Here is a 26549-nt window from a genome sequence, read left to right on the forward strand (position 1 = left end):
GATTGTTTGAGGAATCTCTAAATGAGCGTAAAGAAGAAAAGTTGAAAATCAGCTAGTTGTTTGTTTTTGTCTTTCTTTCTGTCATTTAAAAAAAATTTCTTCATGAGAAAGGTTATAGGTGCCAGCCTCAAGAGGCAAACCAGTGCCTAGGCTTTGGGTTTCACATTCAAGTCAATGGCAATATTTGACTTCAGATTACAACTCAGAATTCAGCAAATAATTTTACCCTCTCTTTGAGTAATGTTGATTTATACCCCAGCAGTGAGTACTTATGCAAATTAATTCAATAGCCTGGTTCTGCAGTAAATCCTAGGAAGAGAAATAGCCAAAAGGCCAGGGATGCAAAAACATTAGTGCCAGAGCATATAGTTTAATGCTAAATTGAGAAGGAAAAAATAAAAACCCTGAATCTAAAAAAAGGTTAAGGAAATATTTAATAGGGAAACATTATTATCCAAGTATTTTTGGAAGAAAGGTGAGTTCTGTATAAGATTTGGCTGGATTCCTTCCACCCAAAGAGTTATAAAATGTCTGGCCAAGGCTTATTTAGTTGAGTATACTAATGTTGGAAGCAGTTACTTCAATTTTTAAAGGAAGAATATGACATATCTTTTATCAAAAATTTTTAAAATTGAGAAGGAAGAAACATTTGAGAGTGATATGTTCTACATCTTGTGGTGGTTCATGAATGTGTACATTTCTCAAAGCTCATCAAATTATACACTTATTTTGGTGCATTTTATGTTATATAAAGTATACTTTAATAAAGCTGACTAGAAATTTTAAAAATTTCACAAGGAGTCATTTTTTTGGCTGAAATGATGACATTTATGGATATAAAAGCTAAAGAATTTTGATTGGTTTTTAACCTTTGTTCTCCAAGTAAAATGTGTATCCAGTTTTATTTAAATGTTTGTATGTTTCAGTAAAATGTGTGTGGAAACTCTTTAACAGGCAACAGCTCAGACATTAAATGAAAAGCAGTTTGTGAGATGCTTAAATGGGATCCTCTGTGTCAAATGACACAGGTACAGTGTCATTTGGGACTTAAAAGAATATAAAAAAGTAACTTACCTTCAATGCCACATCTCAGAATGAAATTATTTCTCATAAAGCATTTAAAAACCTTTGCACTAAGAAAAAATTTTCCACAATCTTAAAACCACAAGTCAATTCTATGAACATATTAACAAAACAGCTCCTCTCATAAATGTTTCCTAAAATGCAATTAATCTCATTTTCCCCAAAATATTGATACCAAGCTCAGAGTAATGGAACCCAATCTAAAGGAAGGAAGCTCATTTCTACTGTCTACTTACACATATATTGAGATTGGAGAAGAACAATCCTTTAAATTTGATGAGATATGTATTTTCCTTAATCAGATATCTGTTTTTAATTTTGAATGAATATTTCTGATTTTAATAGAATCTTAAAAATAAAATAAAGCAAGGAAAAAAGAAACAAGTGTTTTGGATTCCCTGGTTTCTGCAAGAATATCCTTTTTCCATTTTTTTTTTTTTAACTTTCTGGGGCAGCTCATATGCTGTGTATACTTTTTAATAAGCATATAGAAATTCCAGTAGGATAGCAGTTACCAGAGACTGAAGAAGGGAGGACGTAAAATGGGATAGAGAGGGTTTGGTCAATAAGTACAAAGCTATAGTTAGATAGGAGAAATGTGTCCTGGTGATCTATTGCATAGTAGGGTGGTATGGTTAATAATATTGCATTGTATACTTCAAAAACAGCTAGAAAAGAGGATTTGAATGCTTTTACCAAAATGAAATGATAAATGTATGAGGTCATAGATATACTAAAGACCCTTATTTGGTCATCATACAATGTATACATGTATCAAAAAAATCACACTGTACCCCATAAATATGTACAATTATTACGTGTCATTTAAAAACAAAATTTAAAAAATTAAATTAAATTTAAAAAGAAAATAAAAATTCTATTTTTGAATTTGTGAAAAATAGAAGAGAAGGAGAAAATTAGATTAGCTCATTAATACCTGTTTTCATTCTACATATTATTTATTTGATATTGTAACTTTGTACAAAGGATGTAGTTTAGTGTAAAGAATATAGATTTTAGAAGAAGATATGAGCTCATTTCTCAGTCTTGCTAGTCTATAACTATGTGGTCATAGACAAGAGTTATAGACATAGTTATATGTGAAAAACTTAACAACAGTATTCTCATTGGTATAATGTGGGTAATAATAGTATAATTGAAGTGTAGATCTATTGTGATGAGAAATTTGAATAATCCATTTAAAATAACAAATATATGTTAGGTGCTCTACAGAAAGAATCAATTAATTATATTACAGATTATTATATGGTTCTTGAAATAAGCATCAATCCATATTTCCAACCAAATTATAAGATTCAGAATATAGTAAGTGGAAGAGAGAAAATAAGTACATATACTGTGCATGAAGCAGTGGTTTAGATGGCGAATGATCACACTTGTTGACAGTGTTTGTTGGATCTCATTTTTACAGTTAGAAAAAATCCTTTTATTCATGTGCAAACCATTTTTTACATTTCCTATAGATAGTTATCTAAGAGTAAGTTTTAAGGTGGCACCAGACAGAGACCTAAAATATTAAATTTACTAAGCCTCTTATAATTAAAACTCTAACATCTTATAAAAATATCTAAACAACAGGAGTGCATCCAAATAGTATGCGTACAGGTTAAAAGAGAATAAAGACACTTCCAGTCTGGGCAAGACGACAAGGACTCATTTTTCCTTCCTCCTCCTGCTAAGTGTGACTATAAACTCTGGAAATGGGACAAAAATCAGCCAAAAAAGAGCCATGAAAGGTGGTAAGAAGATGGGTGCTGGTTTAGAAAGATAACCAACAGAGAAAGATTACCCAGACCTAATATTTCCCACCCTCTGATCAGCAAAGGAAGGCAGTTCGGGTAGGCTTATTCCCTCTCCAGACTGAGGGGGCATTCCTCTGGCATCATTAGGAAATCCGAGCACCATTAGCAAGAGGGATATATTGAAAATCCCACCAAGTATTAGCAACTGGGAAACACTCTCCTTCCTCACGAGGTCTCAGACTCACCTTTCTCATCAAGAAATAGAAAGGAATTGAAGCAGATCTGGCAAAAGAGACCTAGTTACAGAAATCAGCTTGGTATAGGAAAGTCTCTTTGTCCTTGTGGACGCAAGACTCTCCTTCTCTACCTACAGACACAGGTTCAGGTGTATAGAACCAACTAAGGGGATGCAGCCAAAGCAAGCGGCCTGGTTATGCAAACATTTTCGTTCCCATGAACTGAGATGCTCTTCCCTACTCAGAGACACTCAGACAGTCTGGTTTAAGGGAGGTTCCTACAACATTCCTTCAAAAGGCACCAAGAACATATAATGAGAAAAGGACAGTCTTTTCAATAAATGGTGATGGGAAAACCGAATAACTACAGACAGAAGAATGAAACTAGGCCCCTATCTTTCACCATACACAAAAATCAAAATGGATTAAATACTTAAATCTAGGACCTGAAACTATAAAATTGCTAGAAGAAAACATTGGGGAAATACTCTAGGAAATTAGTCTGGGCAAAAATTTTTTTATGTAAGACTTAAAAGTACAGGCAACAAAAGCAAAAAGAGAAAAATGGGATTATATCAAGGTAAAAAGCTTCTGCACAGCAAAGAAAATGATCAACAAAATTAAAAGGCAGATCTCAGAATAAGATAAAATATTTGGAAACGACCCATCTGACAAGGGATTAATAACTAAAACATAAAAGAAATTCAAACAACTCAATAGCAAAAAAAAAAAAAAAGAAAAAAGAAAATCCAAAACAAACAAAAAACAAAAACAAACAAAAAAAACCCTGATTTAAAAATGGGCAAAAGATCTGAAGAGATGTTTCTCAAAACAAGACATACAAATGTCCAACAGGTATATGAAAAAAATGCTCAACATCGCTAATTATCAGAGAAATTCTTAGTGGTCCTATGAAAAAAGTTCTTAAAACTGGTAAAATCTGATGTTTCCTACAGTCATCTATGACTGCCACTATCAGAGCCATGATCAGGAGAACTTCTTACTTTTTATCAATCTTGACTTTAGTATATGTTTTCTGAATACACAAAACATAGTTGTTTAGTACAGTGTTTGATAATTTGAGTAACAAGTATTTGCACTCTGTTGTTCTGCTGGTTCTCCCTCATAGTGTCCCCTTTCCTTTTGAATTAATAATTTTGCTCATTGTGCCAGTTTTATAATTAAACTTGCATGATTTATTTGAAGTCTAAAGACAATGAACTCCTCCAGAGAGGTTTTGTGCTTGTTTCTTCCAGGCTTCCTAGGTAAATACAAATCTAGGATTACTTTACACTAAATCACTGGTTTGAGGTTTTTAGACCGTAGAGGAATGCATTCATCTGCACACAGGTGGGAGCTTGCTTCTGTGTTGAAATTATCAGGAGTTATTCCAATTCCCAGCTCAGTACCAAGGTTAAAATAGGCAAATTTCCCTTGCAGCCCATTTGGGGTAGATGGGTTGAGGCACTGGTTTATTCCCATTTTTTATATCTCTTTGAAGACACAGGCTTTTAGCATCCCAGACTTAGGAGAAGATCTTATTAGCAGGCATTGGACTTTGTTTCATGTGCTCCAAGCCTCGTTAGGCCCTGAAAGCATATGAACAAGTTTACTTGACTTCACAAATTTTCTTGGATAAAACTAGTTTCTGTGCTCTGCTTACCTCTTTGGTTTCTTACCTCCATTCACTCCCACACTTGAGTGTCTCCTAATTACTTACCATCTTGTTAGCTCTTTTAAGATGACATATTAAAATTTTTTCAGCTATTTTCAATAGAAGATTCCTACTTGGAACCCAATCTACTGCTGGATATTGAAGTCTCTTTCTTTTCACAATTAAAACAGTCATTATCTTAGATTTTGCTGGCATTTTATTCTTAGAACTCATTAAAATGAAAAAGACCATATAGGAGCTAGCTAATAGAAATGGAAAAGAGTACATGATGAAAAGGAGCACTATTGTCTGCAGCGGTGGTACTGAGGACTGGATTAGGAAAATGTATTGCTGATTTTGCTATTGATTGATTTTCTTGTCGATTAGTTATATAATCTTGGACAGAAGTGTACTGACTGGAGGATTTCAATTTGATCCTAAGAATATATCAGTAATACTATGAATGAACCTACAGCAGTTAAGAATTACCTCTCTAAAGTCACTATTACATCTAACCCATCCCCATTCTGGCTATTTGACTCCAAATTATATCTCAGTATGTCTACTTCTCTCCATTATAGCTGATATTTGTATTACAAACACCAATCATCTCGCCCCTGAATCATACTATAGGATCCTACCGGATTTTTTTGTTTTTATATGTCCTAATTAATTTGATACTCTGTGTAGAAGATCAAAGGATTTTATTATCATAAATTGGTACTTCAGGTTAAATATTTCAGAAAAAGTAGTGTTTCCAATGCACTATTCTCCCTGAAAGTAATAATAGTAATAAAAAAGAACAACAAAGAAAGAGAGAAAAATGAAAGCCATATTGGAAAAGTAGCAGAAATTCAAGGCATGACAGAAAACACCATCAGTAGTCTAAAAGACAGCATGAACAAAATGAAATTTTAAGTAAAAAATGATAACTATAAAAGTTACCTAGCACACATATTATTCTTCTGTCAGTAAAAAAACATGAAAAAATGGAGTTGAATTATATTCCCTACCATTATAGAAGTAGTAAACTTTTCAAAAATAAATAATACCAAAATCTACACATAGGAATATTAAACTACAAGCTAGGAAAAAATTGATATGGGAGCAATTAATACTAAGTCATGTCCTTAAAGTAACTGGACTTTAAGGCAAAGAAATATTTCTTTGGTTATGTAGAAATAAAAAACAAGGTATCAACAAGGAGAATCAATAAGGTTGGCCTCAGCCTTCTTCATAGGAATATTAAATGATAAAAGAGAGTGAAATAATCAATAGATACAAAGTCATTGGGGAAAGAATGTGAGAACCAAGATGATTTCATACACAGCCACTGGCTGTGTATGGTGTACAAAGGCAACAGAGAGATATTTTCAAATATTTGAAATCTCAGAGTAGATAATAACCATAAGCCCTGGCAAAAGTGAAAGTCAAAAGATAATCTTTGGTGTTGCAATTTAACCAACCAAAAGATAAATTGAGAAGCTGTGATAAATAATTAGTGGGAAGTATCAAGTTCCTTTAAGCATAGAACTAGGGACAATTAACCAGGTAGAGTGGTTCATAAGAGAATGCAAATGCCATAAAATGTTACAAACCTTGATGCATATATATCACATACAAGAATATCTCATAAAATGAGGCTACAGAGAGGTGAAAGGAAGATAAAGACTCATTGTTTTTCAGGTATAAATCTTTTGTAATTTTAATTATTGTTGTTTTAAACCCATGAGTTATTTATGTGATGGTGTTGTTGGTGATCTTTCATTGGCTGATTTTTACCTGTATTGCCACATGAATAATATTTTACTGCAATATGAACACAACATTTATTTTATATCATAATATTACAATAATATTTTCATTGTATTATTACCAAATTATTGCAATATGAACAATACTACAAAAAATAAGAATGTGGAAATGTTAGAGGTTAAATGTTAGTGGTTAAAGGTTAACCACTTTCATTGTTTCTTAATTATAGATATTTGTGATTTTAATTATCATTTTATCTTAAATGGTCCATGTGTTAATAAGAAAAGTACTTTATATTTCTTTGCTGGATAAAACATATTCCAGCGTATGAGAACTTTTTTAAAAATTAAACATATAACAGACAACTAACTTTCAGAGGCTTGTTTCCTGAACTGATGGACGTTCTTAATGTTTCTAGCGTTGGCCACTATAAGTAATGCCACCGTGGACACCCTAATGCTTAGTCCTTTCTATGCTGTATTTCCATGGTATTGAGAGATTGTTAGACTGACAGGACTTTTGTATTTTTAACTTTAATAAATGTCAAATTGCTTCCTAAAAAGATATGCTTCACATCCCTTTCATCTATGGACAGGCATGTTCTTTTGCTCTCAGCTCTGATATATATGTGTTTACCTTCTAATTTTTGCCAGTCTGATGGGTAATCTCTTTTTGTCACTTTAATTTGTATATTTGCATGTCTCCAATGGCTAGAGGATTTTGGCACCTTTTCATGTGTCTATTTTCAATAAAGTTATAGTTTTCCATGAGTCCTTTAGTTATATTTTTATCCAATTTCTATAGCACTATTTTTCTGTTTGTCATAACTCATTCTTTATAAATATTAACTCTTTGTATTTCATCAGATTAAAAATAGTTTTACAAATTAATCATTGCCCATTAATGCTGTTACTTTTCCATGTAAGGTTTTTATTTATGTGTAAAAAATTATATTTATTTGTGATAACTTCCAGTTTTTTAGAACTGATTATGATGGCTACCCAACCACTAATATAGGTACACATAATCTCTTAACTTTTTAATAAAATCTGCATCATTTCTTGTTTATTTTTCCATTTGTTTTTTTGCCTAGGGATTTATTTAGTACATCTGGAATATATGTTTTTTGTATGATATACAAAGAAGTTTCATTTTTATTACCTTCCAGATGGTTGGTCAGTTGTACCTGTGCCATTTGTTTAAAAATCTCTTATTCACATTGAATTTGCTACTACCTTTTCCTGTATTAAAGACCTATAAACTGGGATTTTTATTCTATTTCTATTTTATCTATTTGCCTATTCCTCTTCCAATACCATATTTATTTCATTAGAGTGATATTATGGTATTCCTGATATCTGATAAGACTAGTGTTTGCTCTCCCATTTTCTTTTTAATAAGCCAACACCCAACTACCCTAAAAGATGGGAATTGTAAATTGAATATATTAATATATGTATATATACATATATATTCATTTTCTTATAATATTAAGTCTTCCCATCCAACAAAATAAGAAAATACAGATTGAAATGCTTGGGACCAGAAGCATTTTTTCAAATTTTGGAAAATTTGCATATACATAATGATATATCTGGGAATGGGACCCATGTCTAAACATGAAATTCATTTATGTTTAATATTACTTTATACACATTTCCTGAAGGGAATTTTATATAACATTTTTAATAATTTTGTGCATAAAATAAAGTTTGCATACATTGAACTGTCAGAAAGCAAAGATATCACTATCTCAGCCACCCATGGGGAGTTGTTCCTTGGCATCACCACCATTCCTAACTCTGAATTTATATGCCACCAATAAGCAATCATTTTCTTGCATTTATTCACATGTAAGTATTAATACTTAATAATAAAAATATGACACATTATTAATACAGTGAAAAAATAATGTGTTCAGGGTAACAAAGCATCACAGTAGCATCACCAGAATACTTGTGTAAGCTGCTAAACAACAGCAACAACAAACAATGGCAGGTTTTCAATCTCCACCTACATTCTGTGTTTTGATTAAAAGGTTACTGAACACTGTATTTAAATTTTTTAGGTGAGAAGAAACATTAGATTCAGTTAAGGGGCCAGAAAATGGGTCCTCTAGGGGTAAGGAGGCATTCTGGTGGATGGATTTTTAAAATGTTTCTTCCGGAGTCATCCACCTCATTAACAACAGTTTTTGTCTTAGAAGCTTCTCTTTCATTTTATAAACTGGCAGGGCCCCTCGTTCTGTTATGAATGCGCACTGCTCTAGTCCTTCAGTAAGCCCATCACTCATTTTCACCATGTCATCTATAGGCATTTTTTCCGCAGTGTAATATCATCTTCATTGTCACGGTTACCACAATCATCTTGATTCAGAACCATTTCCTGCCATTTCACTATTTGTCCATGAATGAATGACTGAAGACTCATTATAAATGTTAAAAACATCTTCAAGCAAAAAGAACAAATTGAGAGGCGTCAGTTTACCAGACTTCAAGCTATACTACAAGGCTGTAGTAACCAAAACAGCATGGTGCTGGCACAAGAACAGAGACATAGACCAAAGGAACAGGACTGAGAATGCAGACATAAAACCATCCTCATATAGACAACTGATCTTTGACAAAGCACACAAAAACGTACACCGGGGAAAAGAATCCTTATTCAGTAAATGGTGCTGGGAAAATTGGGTAACCACATGTAAACGACTGAAACAGGATCTGCACCTCTTACTTCTCACAAAAATCAACTCATGATAAATAACAGACTTAAACCTAAGGCATGAAACCATAAGAATTCTAGAAGAAAATGTTGGGAAAACTCTTATAGATATTGGCCTACAGAAAGAATTTATGAAGAAGACCCCAAAAGCAATCACAGCAACAACAAAAATAAATAATGGGACCTGATCAAATTTAAAAGCTTCTGCATAGCCAAGGAAACTATCATCAGAACAAATAGACAACCTACAGAATAGGAGCAAATATTTGCACACTATACATCTGACAAAAGGCTAATAACTGGTATCTATATAGAACTCAGGAAAATCAGCAAGAAAAAAAATCAAACAACCCCATTCAAAAGTGGGCAAAGGACATGAACACAAACTTTTCAAAAGAAGGTAAACTAATGGCCAAGAAACACGAAAAAATGCTCAACATCTCTAATTATCAGGGAAATGCAAATCAAAACCGCAATGAGGTATCATTTAACTCTAGTGAGAATGGCTTTTATCAAAAAGTCCCAAAACAACAGAAATGGGCATACATGTGGAGAGATAGGAACATTCATACACTGCTGGTGGAACTGAAAACTAGTACAACCTCTATGGAAAGCAGTATGGAGATACCTCAAAGAACTAAAAGTAGAGCCACCATTTGATCTAGCAATCCCACTATTGGGCATCTACCCAAAGGAGAAGACATTTTATAATAAAGACATCTGCTCTCAAATGTTTATAGTAGCACAATTCACAATTGCAAAGGTGTGGAACAACCGAAGTGCCCACCAATACATGAGTGGATTTAAAAAATGTGGTATATGTATACCATGGAGTGCTACTCAGCCACAAAAAACAATGGTGAACTAACATCACTTGTGTTATCCTATATGGAGCTGGAGCCCATTCTTCTAATTGAAGTATCACAAGAATGGAAAACAAGCACCACATATGCTCACCATGAAATTGGTACTAATTGATCAACACTTATGTATACATATAGAAATAACATTCATTGGGTATCAGGCAGAGGGGAGGGGGGAGGAGAGGATGGGTATATTCACACCTAATGAATGCAGAGTGCACTGTCTGGGGATAGGCACACTGTAGCTCTGACTCTGGTGGTTCAAAGACAATATATGTAACCTAAACATTTGTACACCTGTAATATTCTGAAACAAAAATAAAGAAACAAACAAAATCCCACTTCTTCAATATTCACTTCTTCCAGCTTACTGATAGACTCTGAGGGTATATTTTTTGCATATGTAATGAGGTCAGAGATCAGTTTTTGTCACTTGACATACAGAATCCTTCTAAGCCTCTACCTTGCTCATCACCACCACTGAACATGGTCCCAGGCCAGAGGTTGTGCCAGGCGTGAACAACTGTTTCTTTAGTCACCATGTTCCAAGCACTGGAAACAGCTAAACTCCTTTTAAAAAACTTCCATATACATTTGTGTTCACTGCTGCTAGCGTGCTGTTAAAGAAAGTGTTTTTATATTTACTCTTCATTGATCTAAGGATACCTCATCACATGGGTGAATTTATGAAGTCATATTTGGGAAAAAGTTTATGTCATAAACATTATTTTTTTAGTTGAGTATTTTGAAAAATCTTTTTTGAAAAATCTTTTTGGTTACATGGATCATTTTTGTAATGCTTGAGTCAGGGCTACAAATATGCCTATCACTCAGATAGTGTTCATTGTATGTATTAGGTAGGTTTTCATCTATCCCCTCCTCCTCCCTACCCTGTGTTTGATTTCCATTGAATTTTACTTCCCCTTGTGCACATGTGTGCTCATTGGTTAGTCCCAATGTAATAGCTAGTACAGGTTGCGTTTTTTTTTTTTTTCCATTTTTTAGATACTTCACTTAAGATAATGGTCTCCAATTCCATTCAAATTGTTGGAAATTCATTAAATCATCGTTTTTTATGGATTAGTAGTATTCCATGGCATACCTATACCACATTTTGTTAATCCACTCATAAATTGATTGGCACTTGGATTGATTCAACATATTTGCAATTGTGAATTGTGCTGCAATAAACATTTGAGCTCAGGTGTCTTTTTGCTAAAATTATTTCTTTTACTTTGGGTAAATACCCAGTAGTGGGATTGCTGGATTAAATGATTGAGTGGTAGGTCTACTTTGGAAAAAGAAGCCCTATTCAATAAATGATGCTGGTAAAGTTGGATAACCACATGCAGAAGAATGACATAGGACCCATATCTCTCACCACTCACAAAAATTAATTTAAGATGGATAAAAAACTTAAACACAAGGCATGAAACTGTAAGAATTCTAGAGGAAAATGTAGGAAAAACTCTTCTAGATATCGGCCTAGACAAAGAATTTATGACTAAGACCCCAATGGCAATTACAGCCATAGCAAAAATAAATAAATGGGACTTGATTAAATTAAAAAGCTTCTTCACAGCTAAGGAAATAATCAAAAAAGCAAACAATCAACAGAATTGGAGAAAACATTCACAAGCTATACATCCTATAAAGTGATAATATCCAGAATCTACAAAGTACTCAGGCAAATCAGCAGGAAAAAAACAAACACCACCATTAAAAAGTGGACAAAAGACATGAACAGAAGCTTTTCAAAAGAAGATAGACAAATGGTCCATAAACATGAAAAAATTCTCAATGTCACTAATCATCAGGGAAATGCAAATTAAAACCACAATGAGATATCTATCACCTTACCCCATTTAAAATGGTTTTTATTAAAAAGTCCAAAAACAATAGATGCCGGTGTGTGGGTGCAGAAAGGAACACTTACACATTGTTGATGGGACTTCAAATTAGTACAATCTCTATGGAGAACAGTATGGAGATTCCTCAAAGAAATAAACATTTTTGATGAGAATTTCAGCTAGAGAATGAGCAAAACAGTTGCAAAGGAATAACAAAATCTTACAGTTTTCATCCAGTCCAGCTTCTCTACAAACAGCATGAGCCACTGATGCAAAATGTTTGTGAAACTGATGAAAAAAGATGTCCCTCATTATCCATGTCTTTTTGTTTGCATAGTAATGGACTGATAAGAAATTCACTCCTTGAAAACAGTGAGGATGCACGCTTTTGCCTATCACAGTAAATGTACACTTACGCGTGCCTGCTGCATTAGCACATCCCAGTAGTTATTCTGTGCTTGGCATCTTTAATTCCCGCAGGGGCTGTCTCATCAGCTGTGGTCAGTGTCTTTCTGGTGTAATAATGTCAAAATAGTAACGTTTCATCAGCATTATAGACTTGTTCTGGCGTCAGATTTTCATCCATGATGACCTTGGCAAACTCATCAGTGAATTTCTCCACTGCTTTGTGATCAGCAGATGCTTTATCACCACAAACCTTTAAAAATGTAATGTTGTTCTTCTTAAAAAATTTCTGCAACCAGCCTGTTGAATATTCACAGTTCCCTTCAATTTTCAGTTCATTGTGGTAGATCTTTGCTCATTTCATGATCAACATACCATTAAGTGGCATGTGTTCACTGTGATGCCGACAAATTCACTATTTCAATACACAATACAGATATTCATTTTTAGCTTTATGCAGTGTTTTTCTGTTTTTCCTTGACTTCTGTTCATCACTTCCAGCATAGAACTTCAATAGCATACCTATGAGCTTCTTCAGCTCATATATAGCAGTCATTCCAACACCATACTCTTCTGTAAGACATTTCACACTGACACCACTGTCCAGTATCTCCAACAGTTCAACTTTCTATACACTCTAGACAAACATAAATGCTTCCTCTGTTTTCTTACCACTGTTACCCATAGGGTATCTGTAGGCTTTGGGTTTTTAACATTTTCAACAATATCTTTATACCACAGAGCAGAGAATAAGCAAAGAAACCCCACAGCGAGTAATGCACATTCTCAGTTCCATGTGAGGCAGAGTGGGAACCTGCTATTGGCACATCCAGCCTGCACACCTACGTTTCATTAAGCTTTGTGGGTGTGCTTGAGTGGGCACATCTGGGCATGCATGGAAAGGATATATAGCAGCTCGAGGGAAAAAGAGAGGACCTTTCTTCTCTCAGAGATGCTGAATAAACTATTAATATGTGTTGTGTGCCTGTGTTACGACTGCAACCTGTCACCTGAGGTCAGGTGTGGAATTTTCCACTTGTAGTGTCATGTCCATATTCAAAAACTTTTGGATTTTAGAACATTTTGGATTTCAGATTTTCAGATGAGGAATGTTCCACCTGTATTAAATCATTTAATAAGATTTACCGTTTTCTTCATCTAGATAACATAGCATTCTTGTTAAATTTCATTCTTCAGCATGTTTGTCTTTAATGCTGTTGTAAATTTAATAGTTTTTGCTATTTCCACCTCTGCTAGGTGCTTCTAGATTAGAAAAAACAGCCATTTATTAAAGTGTCCAGATAATGATATTAATTATAATAAATTTTAAACAAGAATTTCTTAGGGTTTCTTCATCTTCAATTATATTTTCAGCAAAAATAGCTTCATTTACTAAATGCTTATTTGTTTACTTCATTTTTTTATCTTACAGTAGTAAAATGTTTAAATCTTAAAAATATTAATAATAGTTTTAGTGGACAGCTTTTCATTGTCCCTTATCTTTAATGAAATGTTTTTGATTTTTACAATTTATAATAAGATTTGCTATTATTTTTGGTAAATAGGCTTTGTTACACTTAAGTATTTTCCTTTTATTCTCAATTTATTTAGAATTATAACTAGAATTGTTTACAGAATTTTACCAAATAATTTTTAGCATTTATTGATAATGATCAAACTTTTTCCTTATCAGGTTATAAGAAATTATATTGATAAATATCCTGATCTAAATTATCCTTCAATTCTTGAAATAAACCCTAATTAGCCATAATGTATTATTCTCTTGATATAATACTGAATACTATTTGCTGTTATTTAGAATTTTTGAGTCATTATTAAGATTTGTCTACAGATTTCTTTTTTATGGTATGTGAGGTATTGATACCAAAGTCATGCTGATTTCCTAAAGGATATGAGAGAATTCTGTTACTTCTATAGGCTTGAATAATTTAAATAATATCAAATGTATCTGTTCTTTAAACATTATATAATGTTTGGCTGGAACCCGTTGCTCTGATATATTTTTCATTGTAGATGTTTCACCTTTCCAATCTCTTCTCTAGTAATTGGCTCTATTCAGTTTTCTACTCTGTCATTTTTGGTGAATTGTCTTGTTCAAGTAGCTTTCTCTTTTTAATCTTTCCATCTTTTCTTTCTCTGTGATTATGTCTCCTTTCTCATACTTAATCTTATTATTTTCACTATTCAGTTTTATTCTTTAATCAGACTTCGAAGGGATTTTTATATTTCATTGGTTTTTCCCAGAGAACTGACAATCCTTTACCTATTCTTTGAAAGTTTTTGATTTTTTATTTCATCGATTTAAATTTATTTCTATTGATTCCTACTTCTTGCATATTTATATTCTGTTTTCTTAAAATAGATATTGAATTCTTTCTATCCTTTAATATCAAAAGCTTTTAAGGCTATTCATACTCCCCTGAGAAAAGAGGGAAATTGTACGTAGATATTATTTTGCTATGTTCATAGATATTTTTAAGAAGTATTTCTTTTATTATTTTCTAGATAATTTGTCATTTCACTTTCACTTTTCTCTTTGACTTAAGGTCTCTTTAATTAGTATTCATATTTGCCTTAAAAACTGGTTAACTTGATTTCATTCCTTCCCTCTTATTTTATTTGATACTTAACTATACACTATTGTTTTTCTTTTTCTTTCTTTATTTTTTAGTGACTATTTCTTTCATGTTTTCTGTCATTAATTTGGGAATTCTATTGAAATTTCCCACTGAAGATAGTCACTATTGTTACTATTAGCTACTTATGATTATCCATTGAAACTTAAGATAGTTACTATTTTCTCCACCAAGCTGCACTTACAATACAGCAGAGAGACCAAGACCAGTGTTTACTTTTTGTTTCAAAAGTTCTCTCTGAGATTTCCAGGAGCTATAAATGTAATAATTTATACTACAAGGCAGATATTCAAACTGTAATAATTTATATGATTTAGAAACCAGCCCAATCAGCCAGGGCACCAAATTTTCAGATAAGATGACATCTAGAAATTGCAAATCTGGTTAAACAGGACATGTGTAGCCCTGCATTTTGCTATATATACATAGATTTCTGTATCCACCTATATCTAGCAAGCTAGCAAGATACTTGACTATATAGCCTGCGTATCATTTTTTTTCTTATTATGCTTTTCTGCACTTTAAAATTTTCAGTTTTCTTTTCTGGTTTATATGTTTATTGTTGTTGTTGTTGCAAGTGAGAAACAGGACTCTCAAAATTCCTGCATAACCTCAAATATGTATCTTTCATTTTCACCAGTGAATGAGGTCTTGGTTGGTACAGGATTCTTGTACAACAGCCCTTTTCACTTCCACTGTTTCTCATATTGATACTTCATTCTTCCATAGCTTCCAGTATTAGCAATGAAAATTTGATCATGGCCTGATTATTTTTTCTTTAGGAGACATTTTATTGTTTCTGCTTGGAAAGTATTACTTGGGGCTTTTTTTAATCATTTTTTCCTTTGCATTACTTTTTTATTTTTTTATTTAGCATATTATGGGAGTACAGATATTTAGATTACATATATTACCTTTGCCCCACTCGAGTCAGAGCTTCAACCATCCCCCAGACGATGCACACCGCACCCATTAGGTGTGAATATACTCATCCCCTCCTTCCCCCTCCCACCCGCCTGACATCCGATGAATGTTACTACTATATGTGCACATACGTGTTGATCAGTTAATACTAATTTGATGATAAGTACATGTGGTGCTTGTTTTTCCATTCTTGTGATACTTTACTTAGCAGAATGGGCTCCAGCTCTATCCAGGATAACACAAGAGGTGCTAGATCACCACTGTTTTTGTAGCTGAGTAGAACTCCATGGTATACATCCAGCACATTTTATTTTTAAGAGTTGGAAATTTTACCAAGACTTTCCTAGGTTTGTCTTTCTATCATCGACTTAGTCTGGAGCAAAATCAGAACTTTTTATTTCAAGAAAATTTTATTTTGTTATTTGATTAATTAATGCCTCTTTTTCACAATTGCTTTTTGCACCCCTTTGGGACGGCTATTGTTTATTTATTTCCTATTCTTACCATAATTTTCATCTTGAGATATTTTTGCTCTGTGCTTTGAGATGGTTTCCCAGACTTCTAATAGACAATAACCTCTTCTCTTTTGAGTCACCTAATGAATTCCTGTGGTTGATTGCATTGTTGTTAGACACTATTTACTCCCCCTTCATTGTAAAAGGATAATACACTTCACCCCATAGAATTCAGGTTTTGCCTTGTGATGTATTTGCCTGATAGAATATGGATACATGTGACTCCCCCGTATATCCAAGCCTAGACTTTGAGAATGGGCTTCTACAAACACCTTTGCTCATTCCTTCTGCTATGAGAACGGCAGTTGCCAGATCAAGACTGCTCCTTCTTCCAAGATGAGAAGATGAATGCAGTAGGGCTACAGCTCCCCTGTAAGTGCCTGTATGTATTATGAGCCAGAAATAAATCTTTGTGACTTGTAAGTAATAAAGATTTGGAGCTTTTGCAACCACATCCTTGGTCACTAAAGTCTTGACTTTCAAATCTGCTTGGTTTCAATAGTTAAAAATTTATGCAAATGTTTTGCCACTCTATGTCTTGGCCCCTTTACCACTGGAAGCAGGGATAACAATTTTTTCAATGTAAACAAAGCAGAGAATCAATTCCAGAAAACTAAGAACCAATCTGGAGAAACTACAAACAAGGTTGAATTTCTCTAGAACCATTTCTGATACCAACTCATGTATCATATTTTGATTGGAAAAGCAAGGCCACTAGGAGTTATCTCCCATGGATGGGATTAGTTCATTATAAAAAAAAGGGCTGGAAGGAGATAGCTAGGCCCCTGTGCCCTTCACCTTCTACCTGTGAGGATGCAGCATTCCTCCCCTCTGGAGTATAAAGCAAGAAGACACCATCTTAGAAGCAGAGAGCAGCCTTTACCACATGCCAAATCTGCCACAACCTTGATCTTGAACTTCCCAGCCTCCAAAACTGTGTGAAATAAATTTCCATTACTTATAAATTACCCAGTCTGTGGCATTTTGTAATAGCAGCATTAATAGACCAAGATACTAACAAATGATTTATTGTGGGGATTTGACTTCCTGAAATTATAAGAGCTAGTGAAAGCATCTGTCTTGTGCAAAATGTCTCTTGTGTTGTGACCCACACTAATCTGGAACCATACAGGGAAGGGAATTCTGGAAATGTAGTTCCGGCTCAGCTAAAATGAGACAATAATAGAACACGAAAAACTCTCAATTGATATTTGATGGAAAAAACAATGAATGCACAAGTGAACGACTGAATTAATAACCTTTAAGATATAACTGCAGTGAATTTCAGATCTCTAAATTATCAGTGTTATTCTTTTCCCCAGGGAACTTTAACACTTCTTTTGTTAGAAAATACATTTATCACTGTTTTGTTTATTGCTAGCAGCACTTTTCTCACCTTATGTCTCCCGCAAAACATCATCGCAGGCCATCCAATAGAACTTATGTTTGCATCGGACTCAACCCATTTATTGGTGTCGAGGAAGCTGTACTGCCCGGGATTAACCACGCATCACACTTTCTTGATGTTTTGATTATTCTAAATGTCTATCTTAACATGCAAGAGTAATCAAGTAGCATTTATTGAAAGGGTTCAGGAAGAGATAAAAGATAATAAAAGCTGCATCTTGTGTAATGGAGCATGGGATGTTAACTTCTTTAGATAATGAAAATGGGGAAGCAAGGAGAGATATGGAGAAAAGAAAAGATTAGCTGCTTTCCCTCACCCCAAACCTTGATCCTAATGCATTTATAATAAGACAAAATCTATCAGTGGAAAGATATAATACATATTAAAAAATCAAGAGATGGCTGATAGTTTTTTTATTATTGTTAAATGATTTTCCAGCATTAGCTAATTTGGATAAAGAAGGGTAGTCCAGTAAGCACAATTTAAAAGTATTTCACATTGAATTGCCCAGTACCAAAACATAGCAGCACCCCTGTGTCAAGGATTCCTTTATTCCAGTGATTCTCAAACTAGCAAGGGGGAAATGGAGGGCTTGTTAAAGCACAGATTGCTGGGCTCCACTCCCAGAGTCTCTGACTCAGTAGATCTGGGACGTGGCCAAGAATTTGCATTTCTAACAGGTTCCCAGATGATGCTGATGTTGCTGTTCTGAGGACGGCGCTTTGAGAAACACTGTTAGAATACAGCCACCTAAAGAGGGTGGAGAGTCTATATCTTATTTGTCAGGATCACTTAAAGGTATGTCTTACAGGTACCTGCAATTAACTCCACAATTAAAGTGCTTATTATCACAAATGGCTAAATGCTAAACTGTGTGTCAAATCATTGCTTAGCACAACCTTAAGTTAAAGCATCTACTGTATGTCTTGTTATCCAGCCAATACAGTGAGTGGAGCCAAACATTTAAAATCCTGTTTAAATAGACACAGTTACTATATCTAATCAACACAGCAGTGAGGCTTGCCAAAAACCTATAAAACTAATGGATTTGCAAGAAAATTACATCACCTTCAAATCAATGCTGGTAACACAGGTGGCATTTATAAAAAAAAGTAAAGAAATTGACATTAACACAGCCTGTCTCTGCTGCCTGCCAATGAGTACTCCAGCTTTTCTAAGGAAAGATCCTCTCTCTTCCAAGAATTATATTTAAGCCTGAACTTAAATTTTTCTAAAATAATCTAGGAGAAAGAACTAGTGGCTATTCTAAATATAGGGCCAATTTGTAGGTCAAGGATATTTGGATCTAAGTATTGTAGGGATATCCTTGTCATGCTATGGACAAATAATCTGCAATATCCTTGGTTTCTTTTTCTATTAAATAAATAAAGGAATTCACCATTTAACTCAATAACCCTTGCCCCATCACCAAAAAAACCCACAGAAATTGCAGTGCACAATATAATGAAAAAGCCGCTGAGAACTCTAACCTGTGGCTACGGGCATAACCTCTACTCTGGGGACCTGCATCACTTAGCAGATGGAATTAAAATTCTGAAAAGTGATATAAAAGGTTAGTAAAGGAGGAAATTGGTGTGTGGTCACATTGTCTGCCTTAATCCCCTTCACTTTGCACTACCCAGCTTGTTGTTAAAACCAGTCCACGAGGAATCATTTTCACCTTGAAAACTGCAGATGTGCATGTGAAGCCTAGAAGGAAAACTCTCCAGGAAATGCTTTCCTGAATAATCCTGGAGAAAGAGGAAGCACGTGTTAAAAGCAGGTATACACACACGCGTACACATGCATGTGTGTGCACGCTCATACCTCACGATCATAAAACAACTATGTGAAAATTAGCATATTTCCTAGGAAGAGATCTCCTGCACCACAAATTTAATCAGCTACAAAATTACTCAAGCATAGAAATGGCTTATCTTCCACTGACTGAACTGTACAAATGTTTCCACTGACATGACTAGATATTGCCATAGAATATTTGCATCAGAAGCATAAGTTATATTCTGGAAGGACCTAATAGGTAATGCTCTGTTTGGTCATAAGTTCTGCTACCTTCCACAGATAATTTTGTGCCTACGGACTGTAAACATGAAGGGAGTATGTGAGCAATATCCATATTAAGGATACCTAAGGCTAATGTATATGAGAGCTCTCCAATGAATTGTTTTAAAGAAGGTCATCCACAAACATAATTAGCTATAAATTTTTCTTTAAAAGCACTGTATTAGTCTGCTTGGACTATCATAATAAAATATCATAGACTGAGTGGCTTGAACAACAGAAATTTATTTTCTCACATTGCTGCAGGCCAGAGGTACCAGATCAAGGTCTGGCAGGGGCAGTTTCTGGTGGGAGCTATCTTACTGGCTTGCACATGGCCGCCTTCTCACTAACTCCTCAGGTAGCCTTTCCTCGGTGTGTGCACACGTACCCAGGGCGAGAGAGAGAACAAGCTCTCTTGAGTCTCTTCTAACAGGGACACTAATCCTATCAGATCAGGCCCCACCCTCATGACCTCATTTAACCTGAATTACTTTCTTACTTCAAATACAGTTACACTAGTGGTTAGGGCTTCAACATATGAATTTTGGGAGGACACATACAGCAGGTACAATTCACAAACAATTAATTTACTCAACATTCACCTGAATATTTCTTCTAAGGCAATTACTCAAAGAAAAGGCAAACTGTGCATTTCAAACACATCATGTTTTCAGCTTTAGTTTTGTTTACTGTGCTTCTAAGGTTGCCATTTGAAGCTGAATGAACTCTGGTTTTCAATGAAATGTTGCCTCCTGCCCAAATCACATTAGTTAGTGCTTGCATTGGCTCAGGGAGAAGCACTCGCATTATCCACCACACAGGAGGAAACGGTCGCAATCCTTTCTGTCATGCTTCCTCAGAGACTGAAAAACAGCATAAAATTTTTCACAGGCTTATTTTTGAGTATCATCAGAGCTAGTGAAAATTTCTTTGTCTAAATTATGTACTAATATTTATTGACATGGAAATGTGAAATAAAACAGCATTTTCTGGGTTTTTTCCTAATCCAGATTTTTTCTAACCATCTACAAAGAAAGTAGATGATATCATTATACAAGCAATCAAATGATTTGTACAATTGTCTTATTTAAACACAAAGTAACCACCCTGATAAACAGCCATTTCTCCTCCCTGATTTTAATTCACCTTTTGGTCACACTCTCCTAGTGTCATTTGATATTCTCATTTACTCCAATAGTTGACTTTCTTCTCCAAACTCACAATTAACAAATCTCCCCATGCATAAGACAATAAGCTTTCTGATGTCCAATATCATTCTACTTCTCTAATATGACTTTGGTCTCACTTGGCCCCACTGTGGAGTGAGATCAACATGGCAGTCATGGGGTCCCTACCTCATGGTCACTTCACCAACCCAAGTGGGTTGCACATGGCACAGTCTCAGGGATGGGAGCCTCATATATTTACGACTGGAGCAGTACTTAGTCAATATGGTACCCTTGTAAGAACATGTGAGAACATGCAAAAACACGTAAGAGAGAATGCTGAATAAAACACTATATTGGAAGAATATCAAGAATGAGCACTTGCTAAATTAGTACATTCTATTATTTTCATGTATTGACACAATAGAGTCTTTACATTTAATATTATCCTGGATATTTAAAAGATCACAACAAAACTTTCACGATTATTATCAATCCTATCAATAATATTTCTGCTTGTGCATATATAGGTATTCTCCATCACAATAAGGATGACTAAAGCAGTTTGCAGTACATATGGAGAATTTTAAACATGGAACATAAAACATATATAATATCAAGTGCATGACTGAGCTAACATTTTTCTGCTTGTGATTGTGTCAACACAAAGCAGATCGAAGACGAAAAGACAGAGTGATAATAGTTTTCATCAGCTATATTCACACAATTCAAGGAAAGGCACAGATGGAAAACATTCCAATTGCAAAATGTTAACAGGCAGTATTAAAAGGAGAAAGAACAATTAAGTTGAGAAATGAGCTATTTATGATTCTAGTTGCCTTGAATCTTGAATTTTCTTTACCACCATGTGGCTCTAGTTATTATTTTTTCTTTTGAATGAGTTTTGACCTAAATATCCTAATAGTTTTTCAATTTGATGTAAAAAAGATACTTTTTATATAATAAATAAAGTGTTGCTATCAATATAAGTGATAGAAGACCTTTTGTTGTTCTTTCATTCCTCCCAACATCCTTCTCCATCTTTTTTGCACAATGACTGTGAACCATTACATTAGCCAAATGTGACAGTCGATGGTACAGAGTGACATGGCAAATAAACAAAGATATCCAGCTTTCATGTACTAGATTTTAAACTTCTTGAGGGCAGGAACTAATCTTAATTTATTAGTAACCCTAGCATCTAGCATTCTGTTTCTCAATGAGTAAAAATGAAATGCCTTTTTGAATGAAAGAATGAATGTATAACATTTATATGATTTTCCAGTATTCAAATAAGCAGAAACATTATCAAATATACTTACCAATAAAATCGTTCTCAATTTAATTTTTATTCTGTGATTCAGAAACAGGTTGGATATTATTGCTGGCTCTAAATCAATAGTATGAATAATGGTAGATATGACAATCAGATTTGGATTATTTTAGCTTTTGGTTATCTGGACTCTTGATTGGTATGGTGAAATTTAAGTTATCTTCTAATGGTATTTGGAGAGAATTAAAAGCTTTCAAATTCTCTTTCTGCTTTCTTTGTTCTTTAACATAGCCCAGGTCCTGAGGAACATCTCTAGCAGTAATTAATAAAAATGAAGGACACTTTAGTCACAAGTCACTATAAATATGTCACCCATAATAGCTTTTATGTCTCCCATGTAAACACTTCTCTTGCTAAAAGAGTTCTCAATCTCACATTCACCATGAGAATCTACCAAACACAGACTGTTACATATTTTGTCAATTGAAGCTGTATTTATAGAAAGGCAGGAACTGTAAAATGGAAGCTGGCCTACAGGGAGGTTCTCCCAAACTGAAACAACCCTTGTTTCAGCACCATTCACCATGGTCTGTCGATCTAACTGGAATAACTCAACAGTCGCTACCCATGTTTGGCAAGTTCTTTCACTTCTAAGAACTTTACTTAACAAGAGGTGAAGGGTTTCCTTTAACTTGGACTTTATATAACCCAAAAAGGATTAGTATGGGGGGAAGAAAACTACCTTATGGTATAAACAATTTACAATGAATTCATTCATTCTATAAATATTTATAGGGAACTGCCCACATGCCAAGAAAGGGAGAGCCAAACATTAGACCATTAGCTTTTGTGCCTACACATAAAATAAGTAGGAAGAAATGTGCATGTATAATGGCAACCTATTAAATGAGATCACCTCCTCCTCAGAGTCCTTGTAACCTTGCCTGGCAGTAACGGGGCAAGGAATCCTGACTGGAGTCCTCATTCATATCTTCCTTCTTCATTATAATTTGATGATTCTAGCTTCTTTTGCTGTCTGTGAAAGACTGCATTATGGTGTGAAATCCTCCAAGATAACGGTGGAGCATTCTGAGTCTCTGCATCTGTAGTTCTTCAAACTCCACCCAAACGTCCTCTGTGCCTTGTTGAACACAATTCTTCAGTATCGTCTTGATCATTTTTCTGATGCATAATTGCTATTGCCTAAATCTAAGTAATGTGTGCATCCATCAAAGGGCACAAAATCTTTTCACTGTCTTGACATGCTTGTAATTACACTCCAACTTCAAGTCTATGATAGGCAAAAATTAATAAACATCCCCCAAATTAAGATAAAATAAAAATAACTTTTGAGATGAAAGCTCCAGGTCATTGCTCCTATATTTTTCCTCTGATCTGGTAGAAAGGTTTCCTCATTTTTCACCCTTGTCATCATCATGGTCACCCTCTTTTGCAGCAGGAGCAGAAGTCAAAAGATAGATCAGACATTTTTGGCAGTCAGTGCTTTTGTACTTGCTTACAAGGAAAACCCCCTTTCTAGGTGAACTTCTATTCCTGCATTCAGGCACAGATTTACTGTCTCTGAGGCTCTCACCTAAACTCCAAGAATTTATAAGGGTTTTGTTTTCCATAGTATTTACTCATATTAGTGGTAGAGCATTCATCATATCCTACTGAAACTTATTTTTGTGTGTCTCCTTCAAGACATTGTAGCCTACTTGAGAACAGAGAAGATATATATTTGCATTCCTTTTTCCTGGCTCAGTGGTGGATACATTGTAGGTATAAGTAATAAATGCTTAAAAAAGAATAAATAAATTAAATACATTACTTTCTGGAAAAAAAAAAAAAGCCTGTTCTTAGTGGGCTTTGCTGCTTAATTGTTTCCCACTTTTTACATATGGAATACATTAGCAACTAAAAGCAAAAGGGCAAAGGCTTATTTTCACTTAAACAGTCAGGATGTGATGCGAGTTAAGAATTACAATTTGACTTTGAATATCATTCTAGGGTGCAGGAAACAATCATTGTCCAGAATATGAAATGTGTTCATATTTTCCACTTGGCATTCGAGGGAATGCGAGGTCTGGATAACTGAGTGCCCCACTTCCCTGAACTTCTATGAGGCACTTGGTGAGACCACATCATCATGAGTCCACACTGGCCCATCCATGTTAACCAGTAGGCAAGCACAAATAGCTGTCTGTTTGGACAAAAGCCATTAAATACATACTATGCTGCCACCTCACAGATAGCCATTACAAACTGATTAAGTCACGTGCATCCCTTCTAAGAGTGTATAATACTTCCCACCACACCCCTCATTCTGACCTTGTATTGAAGGATACCTGACTTGCCATTTGCAACCTACCTACATACGATGATTTAGTAGCATGAAACAAAGAGCTGGTATAATACTACTTGCAGCGTGGGATAAATATTTTCTGCTCATGTGAAATCCTGCTTTGTGTAGGAGGAGGATATTTCAGAATAGTGTCAACTGAATTATGCTGGCTGATATTCACTTTGTTTTCAACTAGTGGGCATAAACAAATGAACAGATTTATTCCTTCTGTCACCATTACCTCGACACAAGTCATAATACTCTAGAAAACACTTAGCACTTGGAGGAATGTATTTTAGAATAAAACCATTAAGCCTTATTTTCAAAGGTTTTATAATAATTAGAGGTTTAGGGACCATGTGAACTTGTCATGTCCCAGGCACTGACTGGGTCATATTGTCACTCACAATTCTGTCAACAAATCCTTTGTAGTTTTTTTAACTACAAAAGAAATCTCCATCACCTTTGGATATCTTTTTCGGAATTCTTTAGGTAGGTATGCTATATATATTTTAAACAAAATTTTACTGTCTCTTGATTCTGAAGGGAGTGTTCAAGCATTTTAAATCTTAATGGTTGTTGCCACTTCTGAACTCATTTATAGCCATTTTTCTTAATCATCTCTTTATACTTTATATCGAAACAATTCTCCACCCTGTGTACATATTACAGACTGCTAGAAACAGGCTAGTTGTGGAAAGAGACATAATCTTTCAGTTGGAAAGTTTATTGCTATTGAAGCTTAAGGCTATAAAAATAAAATTCTAAGAAGTGTACCGAAAATGAATGGATGGGAGAGACAGCCAGGAAGCAGTACAACCCCACGGTAGTGTAAACACTGACATTGGGCAGGACGTCATAGCAGTGAAGACAGGCTCTAGGCCTGTGCCCTCTGCCTTCCGTCTCCACTCTGCTTCTCCGTGCGCACCAGTTTTCTTGTGTGTAAGATGGAAATAATAATAATAATAGCTACCCATGTAGTCGTTGGAGACATTAGATAAATAAATGCAAAGTAATAAAATATGTCTGAGAAAAAATATAAAGTCTTCAATTAGTATGTTTGTTATTAGCATAAAGAGCTAAGTGAGATGTGGAAAAGAAATAAAATCTTATTATGTCTGATATTTTGTGAATGAATGTAATTGAACAAAAAGATCAAAAATATACAAAAGCATGTTCATGGGAATGTATGATCAAAATTACAACTTACTTTACATACGTGGCCATCTATTCACTTAGAAATTATACATTGAGTATTTACTAAGGATCAGGCATTATGAGGTGTTAAAAGGCATGGTCCCCACCTCCCGCCACATAGCCTATGGAGAAGAGAGGGGTGGACACTAAGTACAACTATGTGTAAATGCTCTGGTAGAGCGGAACCACGAGAGTTTGGTAGATGGGTCCATAGCCCAATCTGAGTGGCAAAGAGGAGTAAAGCTGAGGTTTAAAGGATGAACAGGAGACGGCCAAGTGAAGAGTGTGAGAGAGAGATTCAGATAGAAGGTGTTCTATGCAGGGACATCTAGAAGCATGAGAGAGAGAGGGACTCTCCTGGCAATTTAGCATGTGTTTCAGACTGCGGGGTAGCGAGGCAGGACATGAGAAAGAGCCTTCTTTGCCATGTTCAGTGGCTTGGCTTTTACCATTAGAAATGAGGAGCATTTAGAAAATGCTTTTCCTCTCACTGTACATTAGGGAAAAGGAATGGGGGAGGAAGACAGAGGTGAAGGCAGGGAAGCCACTCAGTTTGCTGTATCAGTCGTTGGGAGGCACTGGATGGTCTGAACTAAGGCAATGGAGGTGGGATAGTGAAGATGTGGAAAATTTGAAAAATATTAAGATGAAAAAATAGAGAGAGAATTTTC

Source organism: Eulemur rufifrons, chromosome 18 (genome assembly GCF_041146395.1).
Source record: "Eulemur rufifrons isolate Redbay chromosome 18, OSU_ERuf_1, whole genome shotgun sequence".
NCBI classification, from domain to species: domain Eukaryota; kingdom Metazoa; phylum Chordata; class Mammalia; order Primates; family Lemuridae; genus Eulemur; species Eulemur rufifrons.